Raw genomic sequence first — 17,298 nt, forward strand, 5'->3', positions numbered from 1 at the left:
AATATACAGAGAAATGTTGCATCTATATTCATCAGGGATATTGGCCTGTGTGCACATATATACTGGATGGGCGGCTAAACAATACTCCAGGAATTTCTTAGTTTAATTTACACATTTATTTCTTAAGTTAATACACAGTACCGTGTCACATTTGATAGATTCCATGCTTCTGTGTTCTGGTACTTAGCACAATGCCTGGCCCATTGGGAGGATCAGTTAATATTTACTGAAAAACACCCATAAAGGTTAACAATATTGATTCATTCTACCTAACTGAAGTTCCTTGAGTCGTAGATTTTTAAGTAGTTTTCAATGAACATATTAAATTAATAACTTGTTCACGTCAATATTTTCAATGATTCCTCTGCGCTCTGTCTTTCAAATAATATTTTACATTTTTAAAAAGTTAATTTATTTTGAGAGAGAGCCTGAGTGGGGGGGGGGTGTGGGCGCAGAGAGAGAGAGGGAGAGGGAAAATCCCAAGCAAGCTCCTGGGGGTCAGCGCAGGGCCCAAAGCAGGGCTTGATCCCATGAACTGAGAGATCATGGCCTGAGCCAAAGTCAGATGCTTAACTGAGCCACCCAGGCTCCCCTCAACATTTACATTTAAGGATACTGCAATGGACATAGCAAGTTCTCTGGCTTACGGAAGGGAGAAATCTACTCCAAAGACTCTGGGCAAAATTTGTAACTAAGAAATAAAAATATGATGAAAGCTAACTTCCCTTCAGCTTTGTAGAAGTTAATAACAGGGGAGCCTGGGTGGCTCAGTCAGTTAAACAGCTTGAACTCGGCTCAGGTCATGATCTCAGGGTTCATGAGATCGAGCTTCCCGCGTCAGTTCTATACTCATGGCATAGAGACTGTTTGGGATTCTCTCTCTGCCCCTCTTCTGCTTGTGTGTGTACTCTTCCTCTCTTAGAAAAGAAGTCAATAATGTACCTTGTTGTGTCTTATGCAACAGAATATATCCCTACTGTGTTAAGAAAAAAAAAACAATAAACAAACCCAGAGCAGGACAGTAGTAGTTAAAGCAGTAAAAGCAAGTTTAATTCAGGAATTACCGCAATAGGGGGAAAAAGAGGCCTCAGTATAGAACTGGAACCCATCCCCAGTAGAGCACAAAGTGGGGGTTTATAGCCAAGGAGCAGGGTTGGGGTCAGTAGATGGAAAACTACTAAGGAAACCTCAGGGATGGCAGGATTCTAGTTAAACAGATCTAACAGGATTCTTGCTGTGGGCAGGCCAGGGTGGTCAGATGCCATACAAAGGAAAACCCAGTCACTTCCGCTTACACTTATTAAAGGATGTGATAAAGGATACACGATCAGTTAGATGAAGAGATACATGGAGTGAGGTGTGGGAGGGTCCCGAGCACAGGAACTTCTGTCCCCATGGAGTTGGGGTACATCACGCTCCCAGTGTGGATGTGTTCACCCATATGGAAACTCTCTGAACCCCATACTGTTGGGATTTTTATGGAGGCTTCCTCACGTAGGCATGACAGATCATTAACTCCACTTCCAGCCCCTTTCCCCTTTCTGGAGGATTGGGGAGGGGGTATGGAGCTGAAAATTCCAAGCTTCTAATCATGGCTTGGCCTTTTGCTAACAGTCAGAAAGACTCCCCTCCGGGAGTCATCCAGGAGCCCATCCAGAGTTGCCTCATTAGAACAAGACATTCCTACCACCCAGGATATTCCAAGGAATTTAGGAGCCCTGAATCAGGAACTGGGGTTAAAGACCAAATATTAGAAAACGAGATGCTCCTAGTGTCTTAACACTTAGGAAATTAGAAGGCTTTCAGCAGCCTGTGCCAAGAACCAGGGACAGAGACCAATATATATTTTCTATTATTTCACAGACACCAAAGGTGGGGTGTGTGTGTGAAGAATGTTATGAGATATTGAGGGTGGGGAGTTCTCTTTAAACTGACTTGGCAAGGTTCTTGCTACAACTGGGTGATGCAGGCCAGACAAGGGCAGGCTGCAAGGTCCAGACCTAGAGGAGAACGACTCAAGTTCAGTCAGGGAGAGTCTTTGTCATTGGCTATTGTGAAGCCAGTTAAATTGTGGTATCATTTTGAGACCGATCATCCAGAGTTTAAAGAAAAAGGAATTGAATTATTCTAAGTATAGATATCATGGCTTTCTTTAAACATCAAAAATTATTACAGATTCCCAAACTAGACATGAAAAGGCTACTGAAGCATCCTTCAGGTTTTAATTTCTAGTAAGGTATGTATCAATCACTATAAGACACGTAAACAAAAAAGCCTCTGGGGGCATCCCTCCCCCGCGCTTTTAAGAGTAAAGGGTGCCTGAGAACCAAGTGGGAAAACCACTGTGAATTATCCCCAGCCTTACAGGTGCATTTCTTGCACTGATCTCAAGAAGAGCCATCGAGAGAAAATCCTAAGCACCTCTCTGTATTAGCCCTTGGCCAGGCCTACATGTTTTGGTTTTTTTAGGCCAGGAAGCTGGTGTCTGGGGACCTGAGGGACTTTTGGCCACAGTTTTGCTTTTTCCCTCTCTTTTCTCATTTTTTCTGTTCTTTCCCATCTTTATTTAGTTTGTTAGTACTGTTAGGGGGCACTTTTAGTTAGCATTCCTAGCAAGTGAGTCACTGAGCTGCGGGGCCTTGTGGCCATCCCGTGACCGGGAGAGCCACAGTAACCACCACCGGCTCCTCAGGACCGTTGGCCAGGGCAGCTTTGCCCAGGTGGGGTTGGTCTGGCACAGCCCGAGTGGGACAGAGGCGTCCATGAAGGTCATTAACAAGAGTCAGCAGGGCTCCTCCAGCCTCCAGAGACTATTCCTTGAAGTCCAGAGCATGAAGGCCCTGAATCACAACCCCCGAGTCGTGAAACTGCTTGAGGTCACTGGCACCATGGAAGCAGGCGACCCGGTCACGGAGTCCACTAGCGAAGGACAGGTGTTTGAATGCGCTATGCCTGCATGAGAAAGGGGGAGCCCCGAGGCAGATTCTGCCAGATAGCGTCCACTGTGTAGTACCACCACCAGGAAGGTATCATCCACAGGGACCTAAAGCCAGAGAGCCTGCTTTTGGAATCTGACCCGAACATCAAGGTCGCATACTCTGGATTCAGCAATGAGTTCACTGCCGGCCATAAGCTGACCCCCTTCTGTGGCAGTCCCCCTTATACCAAGAGTACAACAGTCTCATAGGAGATGGGTGGAGCCTGGAGCCATCCTCTATACAATGACTGTCCAGTGACCAGCAGGTCCCTGCCTTGGCAGGACTTCAGGGAGCTGTGGGAGTGGGTGCTGAGCAGGATATGCCACGTTCCCCTTTCCACGTCTGTGGAGCGTGGGAGACCTACTAGAGAGATTCCTGCCCCTCAGTCCCAGTGAGAGAAGCGCTTTAGAGGAAACCATGAAGGACCCATGGATGACCATGGCCCGTGAAGCAGAACTACTAAAGCCTTACAGTGAGCCACTCCCTGACTACAAGGATCCCTGGCAGAACTGAGGTGACATTATCTGTGGGCTATGAGTGGGACCAGATCTGGGACCTGCTGATGGGCCAGAATTAAGAGGAAGTGATGGCCAACTACCTGATCCTAGGCTGCAAGAGCCCCAAGGTGGAGGGTGGACCATTGCTGCGAAGCCTCTGCCTTCAGCTGATCCTGCCAATAGTTGCTGTCCTTCCCGCTCCCACAGGCTTCAGCCCAGGGTCTCTGCCAACCTGGAGGAGCCTGGTTTCGGTGGGCCTGCCCACCTCTGCTGTGTCCTGTAACTCAGAAAGTCAGCGGCCTGGGGAGCACCGGGAGTCAGTGGAAGGCCAGCAGCCCAACCAAAGTGCCTGCCAGTCCCCCACCAAGACACAAGGACCATCCCTTTCCCCAGCACAGTCCCCAGTGTGACCCTGGGGCCTCCCCTCCACCCACAGCATCAGCAGCAGTGGTGATGCCCCACACGGAACCAGCTGCCCCCAGGGTTTGTCCTACAACTGGCAACTCCCTCCATGCTGTGTGGCTCGGTGATAGGACCCCAGCCTCTCCCTCTGGCACCCCCCCAAGGCTGACTGGGCTGCTGGGAGCTTCTTCAACTTCTTACTCAGGCAGATCCCGTGTTTCAGGCCACCTGGAAAGAACTGATGTGGCCCTTAAACCACAATGAAGCCAATGAAAGCTCACATGGTGGATAGCCAAAGAAGGGACAAAACCAAAGACTGTTTTCATATGGGCAGCAAGAAGATCCTGAGCTCCACAGAGCCCAGCAGCAGGTGTGGGAGGTGGGCCAGGGCTGACACAGACAGCCGTGGGGACGGGAGTGGTGCAAGGAGCTTACGGCTTGTATGTGGGGACACCGAGGACCACGGGCAGGGAAGGATGGCAGGTGCAGACTGCCAAGGTGGCCTGCATGGGATTCAAATCAAGGGAGTACCTGTGCTTCCACAGCATTCAAAAAGCACTGAATCAAAAAATAATGGTGAACTTAAAGGATGGCTGGGTGCCACCGGGGAGATAAGAGGAGAGGCTGGTCCTGGCTTCAGGCAGGTCCTCTGTCCCAACCTGGGTGAATCTTCAGAGACTGGACTGTTGTCCTGGGGTACTTCTTCCCTCCTACTCTTTTCTCTCGTCTTCTGTGTTTATCAGGGATGGGAGATGCTTCTGTAGAAATAAACACAATAAAAAAAACACATTTAATGGGAAGGGATTTAACATCCATTTTCTTTTTTTTAAGACGGGAAGTAGGACTTATTGGTGGGCATGAATACAGAAGGGGCAGTGCCGAGGTTCTCATGACCACAGAGCCCTCCATTTGTCCAAGGTACCATGATAAGGGATATATTTGACCCCACAGCCATCTGGGGTGAGCAGCTTTTCAGCCACCATGTCTTCAAATTTATCCGCGTTAAAGTCCCACTTCTTGGAAATGTGGATTTTTCGGGCGGCCAGGGAACTTGAACTTGGCCCTACGTAGGGCCTCAATCACATGCTCCTTATTCTGCAACTTGGTGCGAATGGACATGATCACTTGGCCAATGTGGACCCTGGCCACTGTGCCCTGGGGCTTTCCAAATACACCCCACATACCTGTCTGGAGCCTAGACTGGAGCCTAGACTGTGGCATGAGGCCACACCTCAATGTCCACTGGAAAGGGCTGTCTCCAAGGTCCCTTAGGGCAACCTGTACAATCAACAGGCTGCATACACTACCAAGGAGGCTACTGTTTGCAGCCATTGCACACTGGGCTCCCATGGGGAAAGAGCACAGTCGGCTTAATTGGCTGCATTGACATCTATTTTGAGTTGCTTTTAAATTCTGTTTAATGTTTATTTTTGAGAGAGAGTGAACGAGAGAGCGAGTGAGCGAGGGAGGGGCAGAGAGCGAGGGAGACACAGAATCCCAAGCAGGCTCCAGGCTCTGAGCTGTCAGCACAGGGCCCGATGCAGGGTTCGAACCCATGAACCATGAGATCATGACTTGAGCCGAAGTCAGATCCTTAACCGACTGAACCACCCAGGCACCCCTGAGTTGCTCTTAATGCTGGATTGTGGGAGGTGATTATTGACACAACTGGTTCTCATTCATGTTTGTCTCAGAGAACACTGGGCTGTCACTTCCTTCAGCAGGTTTGATAATAGTAATATTAACACCAACAAATACCAGTAGCATTTACTAGTGGCCCCAGACCTTCTACACCATTTCAATCCCTTTTAGGTAAAAGTCCTCATTTACCAGACTAGGAAATGAATGTTGAATGGGGTTAAGCAGTTTGCACAATCGCAGAGCTAGTGTCCGGAGCACGTGTGTTGAATCTTGGGTCTACGGCCTCCCTTGGCTCAGGCCTGGGGCTTCTGCAGTCCTGCTTTTGACATCCTGTTGAGGTTGTTACACCGAGTCTCTTGATTAATGGACAATTCAGTAATACACAAGACGACACCGAACACTTGTGCGGTAATCTTCAGAGCTTCTTGTGAATTCGCTTGTTTGCGGGCCCCTAAGTCCTCTGCATACGCAGGACACGGTCCTGAGTACAAATTCTACCTCAAAAATATGAAAGAAAAATGAAGTTGTCCAGAGTGCTGGCAACACTGAGGTTGTATGGAGCCCTGTTCAGCCCGAGGGACAGTGCCTTGTAGGCCGGTTAGCACACAGGTGGGCCCCCTGGTGTGGGAGCCTGATCCGGATCTAAACGCATCTACGGTGGTGCCCAGCAGGGTGGCCTTCCTGCTCTTCTCCTGCCTCCTGTCAAAATCTTACTAGCTAGAGAGCAAATGTAGACTGATGTCTTGCGGATAAACTCCTGTATATTTAAAATTCACTTACTGGGGCGCCTGGGTGGCTCAGTCAGTTAAGCGTCCGACTTCGGCTCAGGTCATGATCTCACGGTCTGTGAGTTCAAGCCCTGCGTCGGGCTCTGTGCTGGCAGCTCAGGAACCTGGAGCCTGTTTCAGATTCTGTGTCTCCCTCTCTCTCTCTGACCCTCCCCCGTTCATGCTGTGTCTCTCTCTGTCTCAAAAATAAATAAACGTTAAAAAATAAATAAATAAATAAATAAATAAATAAATAAATAAATAAAATTAAAAAAATAAATAAAATTCACTTACTGGACTCAAGAGCCCTTTTCCCTATCCCAGTGCTTTTTATTCATGAACAAATTAACTAGAACTCGCCTGAGTACACCCACTCGCTCCAGAGCTGCTGGGTCACATCTGTGCCCAGGCATCCGCCCCTAGAGGATCTATCCCCTATCCTCCCAGGCATGGGGAAGAGACATCTCATTTAGGGTGAGCGTTGAGTTTTTTCCAGAGGCACACCGCTCGGTGAGGTCACTGAAGAGTTCTGGAAGGGTCCTCGATTGAAAATTTGGTGGCAGTTCTTCTTTGGCAGGTCCCCAGGGTTGAGGTGCAATCCTGTGGCCTCCGCCTTCTTGATGATCATAGTCCTGGCACATAACAGTGCTCCCCAAGTAGTGTTTCTCCTCTTTTGCCTGCAAGGGAGTTACGAAAAAAAGGAATTGCAGGGAAATTTCAGAAGAGACTGCTATGTATAGCCAAGGTGAGGGTCGGGAGTGTTTTGTGGGTGAGGCAGATTTGAAGCTGAGGTCTGACCAGAACTTTTGGGATCCTGAGTCCTCACGTGAGGGCCATCATTTTTTTCTACTGCAGCTGCACGTGCCGGTTTCCAGGCTGCCTGCTGTTGGGAGGGCAGTTTTGAGCTTGTATGTAACACAGATCCGTTAGTGGTGTGGCCTGGAGCCCTGGCTGGAAAGGATCCTGAGGTCAAGGTCAGGCCCAGTAGAACACAGTCCTACTTATTAGGCATCTGTAATAGTTATAGTTCCTAGTACTGCCTTCACTGTTGCTCGCTTTTGTAATAAGATGATGTTAAAGGACTCTGTGGCAGAGCTTAACATGACCTGGTTACAACAGAAGCTTCTGAGCCAGAGAGCTCTCTTATCACCCTGCATATAGCTGGGTATGGTGTATTTACAAGCACATATATTTGTAGGCACTGCAGTTGTGCTTGGGATTTGCACCCTGACCCAGGCATTAATTTATTTAAAAGAATATCTTAACATTTTCAAAGAATTGAGCATTTAAAAATTTTTTTAATGTGTATTTATTTGCGAACATGTGCATGAGTGGTGGAGGAGCAGAGGGGGGGGGGGGCGGAGAGAGAGAACCCCAAGAAGGCTCCATGCTGTCAGTGGGGAGTCCCATGCAGGGCTCAATCCCATGTACTGTGAGAACATGACCTGAGCCGACACCAAGGGTCAGATGCTCAACCAACTGAGCCACCCAGGAGCTCCAAGCTGAGCATCTTTAAATTCCCTATTTCTGTTACTTCTAATTGTATTGCATTATGGGCCAGAAATATAATGTGTTCAATATTTGTCCTTTTATATTTACTAAATATATATTTTTTTGTTTTTAAAATATAATCAAAGGTATTTCCATTTCTTTGACGCTGGCTTGGTTTCTAAACATTCACTTTGTTGAGACATTCTTTTGGGTATATACATACAGATCAGTTATGTTTTCATTGTTTTGTATGCTTTTGTGTTTTTTTAAAACCATTTTGGGCCCTTCATTCTCTCTTAATACATTTCTTTCCAAGCCTCCCATGCTCAATAGATTCTATGATTTACTGTTTCTCAGTTAAGATTGCTTTCAGCTCTAGATACCAGAAAATCTGACACACAGTAGTATGAACAAGCAAGGAGAGGAGATGAGGTCAAAAAGGTAGGCAGGGGTCAGGTTATCTGGTTACCTAAGCTTTTATTTTATTGCAGTGAGAAGCCAGTGAGAGGGTTAAATGGGGACAGGAGGGAGTGGAGGGGGAGTGGGGTGTCTGTGGGGGGTGGGGCTTGGGGTTAACATATATGATGGTTTTCTCTTTTTTTTTTTAAGTTTGTTTATTTAATTTTGAGAGAGAGAGAAAGAGCAAGCTTGCACATGGGAGAGGCAGAGAGGGAGGGAGAGAGAGAATCCCAAGCAGGCTCCATGCTGTCAGCACACAGCTTGATGTGGGTCTCAATTCAACAAACCATGAGATCATGACCTGAACCAAAATCAAGAGTCAGCTGCTTAACCGACTGAGCCGCCCAGGCACCCCTGTTTTTCATGTTTAAAAAAAAAAAATTTTTTTTTTAAATGTTTCTTTATTTCTGAGAGAGAGAGAGAGAGAGAGAGCGAGCGAGCATGAGCAGGGGCGGAACAGAAAGAGGGAGACACAGAATCCAGAGAGAGAGAGAGAAAGAGAGAGAGAGAGAAAGAGAGAGAGAGCATGAGCAGGGGCAGAGCAGAGAGAGGGAGACACAGAATCCAAAGCAGGCTCCAGGCTCCGAGCTGTCAGCACAGAGCCTGACGGTGGGCTCGAACTCACGAACCGCGAGATCATGACCTGAGCCAGAGTCGGACGCTTAACTGACTGAGCCACCCAGGCGCCCCTTCATGTGTTTTTATGGAGCACTGTGGATGCTGACTGGAGAATGGACTGCGGGAGAGTATAGAGGGAAGCAGGAAGCTAGTTTGGAAGGCAGTGTTTGCAGAAGATCAGTAAGAGAGGACAGTGGCTGAAACTGGTTGTAGAAATGGATGCAATGAGAAGAGGCTGCAATCAGGATGCATGTCAAGAGGACTTGTTGGAGGACTGCATGTGGTGGGGTGGGAAGGGAAAGAGAGTCAATGATGGCTCCTGAGTGCTCCCCTCAGAAAAGAAGACCCAGGCCTAGGGGTTCTCAGCAGATAGATGGTATTCAAAGCTGGGAGGCTCTGTAGGTTTGCTCTGAGAAGAGAGGGCCCACAAGAAAGAGAAGGGAGCTGAGGGTCCCAGAGATCTGGAGGAGGAGGAGGAGGAGGAATAAAAGGAAGATAGAGTAAGATGGGTGGGAATCGGGGGCGGGGGGGGGGGGGGTGGAACTTGAGAATCCAGAGGAAAGAAGTGCTCAATCGTGTTTCAAATGCAGCTATAAGACTGAGAGAACAAAAACCGAATCTTGAATTTAGCAAAATGGAAAACATTGGTGACACCATGAAAGCAAAATGGTGTGGAGGAAAGCTGGAATGGAATGGGTTCAGGAGAGGAGAGGAGAGGTTCTTGAAAGGAGCAGACGAAAATGGGAAATGGAGAGGCCTCTGGGGTCAAAGGAGGTCTGTGTTAATGCACAACATTAGGGCACCTTTGTATGCCAATGTTGGCAAGGGATCATTACTGACACAGGACTGCAGAACTCTGGGGTCATAAGCTGAAAGGACTTCTCAGCGCCAAGTTTACTTGAAGTTATAGCTTTCATCTTTAAAGTCTTTAAAATCAATGGGCTTTGGGGGCACCTGGGTGGCTTAGTCGGTTAAGCATCTGACTTCAGCTCAGTCACGATTTCACGGTTCACGGGTTTGAGCCCCACATCGGGCTCTCTGCTTTCAGCACAGAGCACTCTTCAGATCCTCTACCCCCCTCCCCCACTTGCACGCACTCTCTCTCTCAAAATAAATAAACTTTAAAAAATATATTTAAAAAATAAAATAAATGGGATTTTTGCCATCTAGTTCATAATACAGGCATACCCACAGAATATACCCCCCAATTATGTTTTCCTGGAAGAATGTTTTCATTTTCAATACATAGCATAGAAGTTATTTCCCTCTCAACAGTTTTAGCTGATATGTATATAAAGTTTATATTGAGTCTTTAAAAAAATACATTTTATTAAATTTTTTTAAATCTTTATTTTTGAGAGAGAGACAGAGTGTGAGCAGGGGAGGGGCAGAGAGAGAGGGAGACGTAGAATCCGAAGCAGGCTCCAGGCCCTGAGCTGTCAGCACAGAGCCCGACGCGGGGTTCGAACTCACAAACCGTGAGATCATGACCTGAGCCGAAGTCGGACGTTCAACCGACTGAGCCACCCAGGCGCCCCCCCAAAAATACATTTTAAACGGCTTGAGAAAAAGTTCCACGTTGCTTCCAAATACAACCTGCAGGCCAATCACACTTTGGAGTGTTGGCAAGATGTACAACATCTGACGTTATTGGTCTACAAGTAGCCACTGCTAGTGCACACAAAGCACCTGTATGCCAATGACTATTTTTTAAATTTAATTTTTAAGTAAACTCTACTCCCAACGTGGGGCTCTAACTCCCGAGCCCGAGATCGAGGGGCTCTAGCGACTGAGCCAGCCAGATGCCACAAAATTGGTCGGGTTTTTTGATGGGACTTATAATTTTTTCTGTTTAAACTAATGGGAGGGGCGCCTGGGTGGCGCAGTCGGTTAAGCGTCCGACTTCAGCCAGGTCACGATCTCGCGGTCCGTGAGTTCGAGCCCTGCGTCAGGCTCTGGGCTGATGGCTCAGAGTCTGGAGCCTGTTTCCGATTCTGTGTCTCCCTCTCTCTCTGCCCCTCCCCTGTTCATGCTCTGTCTCTCTCTGTCCCAAAAATAAATAAATGTTGAAAAAAAAATTAAAAAAAAAAACTAATGGGAAATAAGTTATCCTTAGGGTCTCTTCTTAGAGAAAGTCTGACATTTCAGGCATAGATTATGGACCATCGCTAATGGCATAGGACTTTCCAGTCTTGTCTTAGTTTTAAGTTTTCAATTACTTACCTTGGAAATGACTTCATTTCTTCCAAATCTTATAGAATTGATGCTCCAGAAAGTCCTACCATGGATAGTTTGCCGTTTTGCATCCTCCCTGCACAGAATTGGAGCTGTGCATAAATTAGCTGGAGATGTGTGTCGTGACCTCGTAATTGGAGTTAACCAGAAAAACTAAATAGAAAAATGACATAAGAAAATTATCACTACAACTCCCAACAGCGACAGATTGTTTTAATTATTCTGTATTCTGAAAGGATATTTAAAAAGGGATATTTAGGGGCCCCTGGGTGGCTCAGTCCGTTAAGCCACTGACTCTTGATTTGGGCTCAGGTCCTGATCTCACGATTCCTGAGATTGAGCAGGAATCTGCAGCTTTGCACTGACAGCATGGAGCCTGCTTAGGATTCTCTCCCCCCATTCCCCATCCCCCCCGCCCCTCTGCTGGGCGTGCTCTCAAATAAATATTAAAAAAAAAAAAAAAAAGAGGGGTGCCTGGGTGGCTCAGTCCCTCAGGTGTGGGGCTCTGGATTTCAGCTCAGGTCACGATCTCAGGTTTGAGTCTAGTTCTGCGCTGAGTGCCCGGAGCCTGTTTGGGATTCTGTCTCTCTCCGCCCCTCCCTTGCTCATGCTCGCTCTCTTTCACAATTCGTATATTAACTTAAAAAAAAAAAAAAGATATTTATAAGGGGTTCCAAAGGATCCCCTCCACAAACCTCCCTGACGTTTTGGGAAGGATGAACGGGAGCTTCTGGTCCAGCTGGCCGGTGTGAATTAGGCCAAGAGGTCCGAAATAAAATAATCAGCCACTTGGGACTCCCACCTGCGAGTCAGGGAAGTGGCTTGGGCGTGGTCCCCCAAGGGGGTTAGGAGGTCACTGACCTGCGCGCCGGAGGTGCCTATGTGTGTGCAGCAATGGGCGTCTCCACTGTGATGGTTCTGTTCACAGTACTGCACTGAACAGTCCCTCTAAGAGGCCTGACAAGGTATTGGGAGTTCAACCAGCCGGGGGTCCAGGAGGCGTTCTGCAGGCAACCACACGACCAGCGGTCCATAAGGACGATTATGGGAACCCGGAGAGGCAGAGGTGATGACGGGAACGGTGGCTTCGAAAAGACAAGTTCCAGCTTTCCACGTACCGGTATTTCTATTTTAACCGATGAGTTTCCGTTTCAAATACCGGCTTAGGAGCTTCCTCATGCGTTCTAAACCGCCTCCCCAACCGCCAGGCCTGAGCGAGCCGCTAGCCCCACCCCTACCGGCGGCACTGCGCATGTCCGAGGGGCGTGGCGAGTGGGGGCGTGGCGAATAGGGGCGGAGCGAGGCAGCGGGAAGGGCGGGACGCGCTGGGTTCTTGGAGGCCAGGTTGTACCCCTGGCCAGCTCGCCTCAGGCTTCCGGAGGTGTGGCACTTGCTGGCCTGCGAGAAATCCAGCTTTGGCCACAACAAATCGCGCCATCGGAAATTCGTGAAGATGCTCTATCACGATCACATCTCGAATCAGGCTGTCCCGGGCCCGCTGGGCTGCGCTGGGTCTCTGGGGGGCGGGGCTCTCGGGAGACCGACGCTCCCTTGAGCGAGGCGGGACGGCCGTTAGTACTCCGGGGGGCGGGGCGGAAGGCGGGGCCTCTCTTCCCCAAGAGGAGACTGAGGCTGCTTGCTGGGCTGAAGGCCTACAACTCCCGGGAAGTGCTGGACGTTGGGTGCTCCTTGAGGTTCAGGGTCTTCTGCTTAGATTTTGTGGGTCTGACATTTTGCTTACTCCATTCCCGTTCCAATGTGCTGCAGTAATTGTTTCGTAGGAGCCATTTGGTTGTTTCTGTATCTTGCAGTGTTTTTAGGGATCCCACCCTCACTACATAAGTCACTATGTACAATAGAAAATACAATAGCTACCTACTTGTAGCTGTCACGTCTGTCTTCTCCAATGGAGCTGTGAAGAATCCTAGTTACTTGTAGCTTCTTTCATTCTCATACACCTGGGGCCGCTTACAAACTGGGCATTCCATCTTTGGTCTCATTGACCTTATCCTTTTCATCTATTTTGTGATTTTAATTTTTTTAATCGTTTTTATTTTATTTTTTGAGAGACAGAGACAGAGTACTAGTTGGGGAGGAGCAGAGAGAGAGGGAGACACAGAATCCCAAGCAGGTTCCAGGGTCTGAGCTGTCAGCACAGAGCCTGACGCGGGGCTCGAACCCACAAACCCTGAGATCATGACCTGAGCTGAAGTCAGACACCTAACTGACTGAGCCACCCGGGTGCCCCTCATTTATCTTGAAATATACTTTGCTAATACAGTGGACACTGACAGGCTTTTTTTTTTTTTTTTTTTTTTTAATTTATTGGGGCACCTGGGTGGCTCAGTCGGTTAAGTACCAGACTCTTGATTTCAGGTCAGGTCATGATCTCACAAGTGGTGGGTTCCAGCCCCACGTTGGGCTCTGTGCTGACAGTGCAGAGCCTGCCTGGGATTTTCTCTCTCCCTCTCTCTCTGTCCCTCCCCTCCCCAAAATAAATAAATAAACTAAAAAAAGTAACTTCGTTGCTGAAAAATTCTATTGCCAAGTACTTGTCCTTATGAAAAGAAAAAGGAGAGCTTAAATATATTTGTTGAAAACAAACTGCTCCTTTTCTTGTCCTGTTCCCCCAGATATTTTGTGCAGTTATATCACTTAAGAAAAGAGCGATAGTCTATGGAACAAACTATGATCTATTTTAAATATTAGAGTTCCACAGAATATTTCATTTTGAAATGGGGTGTGGAAAAAAAAAAGGTGACCATCTTTGAATTCAAATCCTAAGATTTGTTCAGCTTCAACAGTCTGTGAATCACTGGGCATTAGCAATAGGCCACGTATTGTATAAAGTGGTGCTTTTTTTTTTCTTTCGGGGAAGTACTATATAAATGAAATATGCACATTATGTTTAAATATCAGGAAACTCGGGGCTCCTGGGTGGCTCAGTCGGTTAAGCGTCCGACTTCGGCTCAGGTCATGATCTCGTGGTTGGTGAGTTCAAGCCCCGCATCGGGTTCTGTGCTGACAGCTCAGAGCCTGGAGCCTGTTTCCGGATTCTGTGTCTCCCTCTCTCTCTCTGACCCTCCCCCGTTCATGCTCTGTCTCTCTCTGTCTCAAAAATAAATAAACGTTTAAAAAATTTTTTTAAATATCAGGAAACTCAAATCCCATATTGAAAAGAATATATATTGAACAGAATCCTATTTACCTCCTTATCCTCCTCTCCTTCCTCCCCCTCCTCCTCTTCCTCCCCCTCCTCCCCTTCCTCCCCCTTCTTCTTTTTAATTTTATTTATTTATTTTTTTTAACATTTATTTATTTTTGAGACAGAGAGAGAGCATGAACAGGGGAGGGTCAGAGAAAGAGGGAGACAAAGAATCTGAAACAGGCTCCAGGCTCTGAGCTGTCAGCACAGAGCTTGACACAGGGCTGGAACCCGCGGACCACGAGATCATGACCTGAGCCAAAGTCGGATGCTTAACCAGCTGAGCCACCCCGGCGCCCCTTAATTTTAGAGAGAGTATGGGAGGAGGGGAGAGGGGCAGAGGGAGAGAGAGAGAGAGTCTTAAGCAGGCTCCACACTCAACACGGAGCCCGAGGCAGGGCTCAATCCCACAACCCTGGGATCACTACCTGTGCGGAGATCAAGAGTTGGACACTCAACTGATTGAGCCACCCAGGCGCACCACAAGCACGCATTCTTAACCTTCACTATGTCTAAGGTTTAAGTCTTGAGGGTTTTCCTTTTTTAAACACAACTTAATTTTTCACATCTACTAGTTTAGAACTTTGACTCCCTTCAATAAGAAGCTTGGAGGGGATGCCTGGCTGGCTCAGACAGCGGGGAGTGCAACCCTTGATCTCAGGGTTGTGGGTTTGAGCCCCATGTTGGAGGTAGAGATTACTAAAAAAAAAATAAAATAAAATAAAAACAGATTTCGGATTTTTAAAAATCTGGTGAGTTATTCTGTAGTGTTTCAGTTAACAGAGACTTTGAAAATATTGTTATTAAAGAAGGGGGACACTGTGGGGTTTTGTTTTGTGTTTTTAATCTCAAATGATCTTCCAAAAAGAAGGGCAGGAACAACTGAAGTTTGTTTTGTGCATCGTTTTATGTTAACCTTTATTGAATTTACAATAGGGCATCAGGAATTTAATCTCAATCTCCTAATTTGTATAGATTAAATCTAAGGTTTAAGCTTCATTCGAACGGCAGAAATACTGCTTATCATGGGTAAATAAAAAATAAATGTAAACATTCCCAACTCTTCCCGTTTAAGAATTATCTTTCTGGGGATGCCTGGCTGGCTCAGTCCGTGGAGCACACGACTGTTGATCTTGGGGTTGTGTGTACAGATTACTTAAAAATTAAAAAAAATAAAAATATCTTTTCAGATGCTGCTTTGCTTAGCCAAAGTTATGTTGTGGTTCAAGACTTTGCAGATAGCTCTGTTTCACAGAGAGAATATGAACATGGTTTTTGAAAAGGAGAACATTGATCCAACTTTGTGATTAAAAAAATGATTTGTTGATTTGTTTGTTTGTTTGTTTGTTTGTTTGTTGGGGGAGGGAGAAAGAATCCCAAGCAGGGAAATCACCAACCATGACATCTTGACCTGAGCCAAAATCAAGAGTCTGACGCTAGGGGCACCTGAGTGGCTCAGTCGGTTAAGCGTCTAACTTCAGCTCAGGTCATGATCTCACAGTTCATGGGTTTGAGCCCTGCGTGGAGCCTGCTTCAGATGCTGTGTCTCCCTCTCTCTCTGCCCCTCCCCTGTTTGCTCTCTCTCTCTCTCTCTCTCTCTCTCTCTCAAAAATAAATAGTTATTAAAAAAAGAAAAAAGGAGTCTGACGCTTAACCAACAGAGCCACTCGGGCGCCCCCAGAACTTTGTGATTTTTTTTTTCAACGTTTATTTATTTTTGGGACAGAGAGAGACACAGCATGAACGGGGGAGGGGCAGAGAGAGAGGGAGACACAGAATTGGAAACAGGCTCCAGGCTCTGAGCCATCAGCCCAGAGCCCGACGCGGGGCTCAAACTCACGGACCGCGAGATCGTGACCTGGCTGAAGTCGGACGCTTAACCGACTGCACCACCCAGGCGCCCCTGTGATTTTTTAATAATAATCAGGACTGGGGTGCCTGGATGGCTCAGTTGGTTGAGCATCCGACTTGGGCTCAGATCATGATCTCGCGATTCATGAGTTGGAGCCCCCTGTGCTGTTAGCACAGAACCTGCTTTGGATCCTCTGTTCCCCCTTTCTCTGCCCCTTCCCCACTTGTTTTCTCTCTCTCTCTCTCAAAATAAATAAGCAAACATTAAAAAAATTAATCAGGACTATTGGCTTCAGAGGCCGTTGGGGAAGATGATGACTATTCACCGTAAAAAATACAAAACTTAAAATTGTATTCGTTTATGTTCATGCTTGCTTTCAGATTTCTTAATGCTCAAAGGGCAAGGTGTTCCTTCAGGCTTGTATGATAGTATTTCTTTGATCAGCATCTCCTAGGATCTGCTCTGGATTTGGGCCCATCCTGTGACTGCAGCAGGGCCTGCCATCTGGTGACAGCTCTTAGTTGATTTCTTTCTGTTCTTATGAGCACAGGTTGTGGGTTACCACCTGGTAACACGGGCCGGGATGGCCAAGGACCAGGGATAATGGGATCACTGGGTAGGATTGTACTGTTACTAAGGCACATGATGACAACCTTTTCAGATAATTATAAAAAGAAATCCTCGGGGCACCTTGGTGGCTCAGTCAGTTGAGCGTCTGACTTCGGCTCAGGTCATGGTCTCATGGTTCCTGAGTATATGCCCCACATCGGATTCACTGCTGCCACTGCAGAGCCTGCTTCAGATCCTGTGTCCTGTCTCTGCCCCTCCTCTGTTTTCTTTCTCTTTCTCTCTCTCAAAAATAAAAATAAACATTAAAAAAAAAATCAAGAGGGGTGCCTGGGTGGCTCAGTCGGTTAAGCGTCCGACTTTGGCTCAGGTCATGATCTCACAGTTTGTGAGTTCGAGGCCCGTGTCAGGCTCTGTGCTGACAGCTCAGAGCCTGGAGCCTGCTTCGGATTCTATGTCTCCTTCTCTCTCTGCCCCTCCCCAACTTGTGCTCTGTGTCTCTATGTGTCTCAAAAAAAAAATTAATTAATTAAAAAAAATTTTTTTAAATAAAGAAATCCTGATATCCTTCCCAGTGCCATTCCTT

General features: G+C 47.2%; 1 long non-coding RNA gene and 1 other non-coding gene across 3 annotated transcripts; both read right to left on the reverse strand.

Annotated features, from left to right (window-relative positions):
• Positions 1 to 1,022: 1,022 nt before the first annotated feature.
• LOC125160137 (uncharacterized) lies at positions 1,023 to 12,304 on the reverse strand. Of its 2 annotated transcripts, none has more exons than XR_007150150.1 (3): positions 11,950 to 12,304; positions 11,077 to 11,241; positions 1,023 to 4,635 (listed from the first exon to the last, which is right to left on the reverse strand). It is a non-coding gene; the product is annotated as an uncharacterized LOC125160137 (long non-coding RNA). The 2 variants fall into 2 exon arrangements; XR_007150151.1 differs by lacking the exon at positions 1,023 to 4,635 and adding an exon at positions 6,647 to 6,962.
• Positions 5,128 to 5,261, reverse strand: LOC125161388 (small nucleolar RNA SNORA70). The gene has a single exon (XR_007150592.1). It is a non-coding gene; the product is annotated as a small nucleolar RNA SNORA70 (small nucleolar RNA).
• Positions 12,305 to 17,298: the final 4,994 nt, after the last annotated feature.

The sequence above is a fragment of the Prionailurus viverrinus genome, chromosome A2 (genome assembly GCF_022837055.1).
Source record: "Prionailurus viverrinus isolate Anna chromosome A2, UM_Priviv_1.0, whole genome shotgun sequence".
Taxonomy (NCBI): Eukaryota; Metazoa; Chordata; class Mammalia; order Carnivora; family Felidae; genus Prionailurus; species Prionailurus viverrinus.